Raw genomic sequence first — 2539 nt, forward strand, 5'->3', positions numbered from 1 at the left:
ATCCCATTTTCTTTTCTTCCCCTCTCATCTTCTCGAACTTTCATCTTCTCACCCCTCACTGCCATCGATTCTCTCTCTTCGGTTCCCATGGATTCCGACCACTCTTCTCGCCGTTCTCACTCCGTCTACTCTTCTATGGGCGTTTTTTGGTCATCTCTCTGTATTTTGACATGGTTCGGACCGTTGGGTCCGTTTTTGGGCGATTCGGAGACGGTTGCCGTCCCTCACCTCCGATGACGAGTTCGAACTTCCGAGGGGGTGGTTCTAATCAGTGGGAACCTACATGTAAAGGTGAGCTATGAGGTTTGTGTCTCTTTTGCTCTCACTCCTCCTCGACCTCGGTTTCTCTTCGGGTTTGCCGCGAGTTCTGAGAACTCTTAGAGGCGTATGAAATGTTCTGTGGTTTGAGGTAGATGCTTGCTATGTTGATCTTGTTAGAGGCGTGTTGTTTATTCGATTTGTAATGCTTGTGGTGTTTTTTGTTGGGAATGGATTATTTACTGGGAACAATTTGGCTTGAGATATTTTCGGGATGCTTGGCTGTGTGGGTTCGATTTTGGCTATTCCTACTGTTATAGTCCATTCTTACTCGCCTGAATTTAGTTTTGTGTGGAGATGGTTTCCCGTGACCTCCAAACGGGTTCCGAGAACGCAACCAGAGCCGTTATCGGCTCTGGAGGGTGTTTCGGTTCTCCGTTTGGCGTGCTCGGGAACGGGTTTGAGTTACGGTTACTACTTGGTTGATTTATATGAGAAAAAAGAAGAAGCAGTGATACAATAACGGATATATACGTGTATATATGTATGAATGTGAGTAAATTGCAAATGAATTTACCCTTGCTCTTTTGATTGCTTTTCTGAGAATTACAGTATTGGAGAAGCTTTTCCTTGCATCCCCTCTTTACAGTGACAACTCTTCCTATTACAGTGATGAAATATTTTCAATCTTTTTTTCCTTCCCCTGTTACATTGAGATTACAGATGTTTTCTCCCTCATTACTCCCCTTACATTGTGTTTTTGGCTCTCAATTCCCCTTTTTCCTCTTTTTTCTGTATTACAGTGATGAAGCTCTTTAAAGAAATCCCCCCTTTTACAGTGATAGACTCTCTCTATTTATAGTAAGAAATTTGCCTGTGAATTATTGCTCATCATTTTTCTTCTGTACCCTTGAGGGTTGTTTCGTCAACCTGCTTGCCCATTTTATCTGTATTTTGAAATTTCTGGATGCCTGCTGGATGAGATCATCTCTGTTGAATTATTGATTTTTTTTGGTAAAAATGCCAATTGGTCCTTGTAATTGTGATTTTTGCAGACTGACGCCGTTGGAATGAATTCTGGCCTGAATTTGACGCGGACCCGGAATGAATTTGAATTGTTTTTGACCCGAGCGGACTCTGTTGGACTCGTACGGAAAAAATTCCGAGCTCTTGAACTGATAGTTATTCGTGCTTCAGGAATATATCGGACTTGAACTGACAATTACCCGTGCTTTGGAATCGTACTTGAATTGAAAATTATCCGTGCTTTGGATTTTGTTGGACTCGTATGAATAGTTCTCCGAACTTCTGATTTGTTGGACTTGTTGTACCGCAACGAGATAACTCAGTCATTTGAACGTGATTTGATCATTTTTTAGAATATTTTTGCCTTTTGGGGATAGCGGGAATTTCTGGGTATCTCAGACATTGGCGAGCTGGTCTTCAGATTCGTCAAAATTACTGTAAAAAACAAAAATAATAAGAGAAATATTCATATTAATAATGCAATATTTATTTGTTACTGAAAATTCCATTTTTAAGCGTTCAATTGTCGTTAATTTATTAACTTCTCAATTTCTGAATCCATTTGTCATAATTCGTTATTTAGAAATCAACTATATTCTAAACGTTTAATTATAATATAAATCGTAACTAAACTTTAATATACGATACTACATCATAATCCGCAATTCAGACTATAGACATTTCTAGATATAGTTTACGACAAATAAATAAGCATTGAAATGTTAATTCGATTGATTGACATTTGAACCTTAATAAATTATAACTCGGATTCAAGCAAATTCAATTTTATTCAAAATACAAGGAACATATCTCGAATAAAATTCATAAAAGGTTAAAATTATACTTTAATTCTATTAAGTCGCATTTTGAATATAATTCGATATTTTTATCGATTTATACCGAAATATGACAAATTAGCCTTAATAGCACAACTTTTCCACAATAAATTATTTTCGAGATTATACCATATATTCTGGATAATTCATGAATTGTTCAAATTTTGAGTGAAATTTATTAAAAACTTAAAAATTGGTCCGGACAAAAATGAGTATCTACAACCTTCTTAAAATTTGAGCAACAGGCTGTGAGAGACCAATAAAGACTTCAACTCTGTGACATGGAGGAGTTCAGGCTGTTTTTGTATGAGAATGCGGTGAATTACAAAGACAGGACCAAGATGTGGCACGATAGAAAAATCCAGATAAAGACATTTCACGAAGGACAAAGAGTTCTCTTGTACAATTCGAGACTCAGG

General features: G+C 37.3%; 1 long non-coding RNA gene across 1 annotated transcript; it reads left to right on the plus strand.

Annotated features, from left to right (window-relative positions):
- Positions 1-1780, plus strand: LOC136235056 (uncharacterized). Its single transcript, XR_010691628.1, has 2 exons — positions 1-291; positions 1314-1780. It is a non-coding gene; the product is annotated as an uncharacterized lncRNA (long non-coding RNA).
- Positions 1781-2539: the final 759 nt, after the last annotated feature.

This window comes from Euphorbia lathyris, chromosome 7 (genome assembly GCF_963576675.1).
Source record: "Euphorbia lathyris chromosome 7, ddEupLath1.1, whole genome shotgun sequence".
NCBI lineage: Eukaryota > Viridiplantae > Streptophyta > Magnoliopsida > Malpighiales > Euphorbiaceae > Euphorbia > Euphorbia lathyris.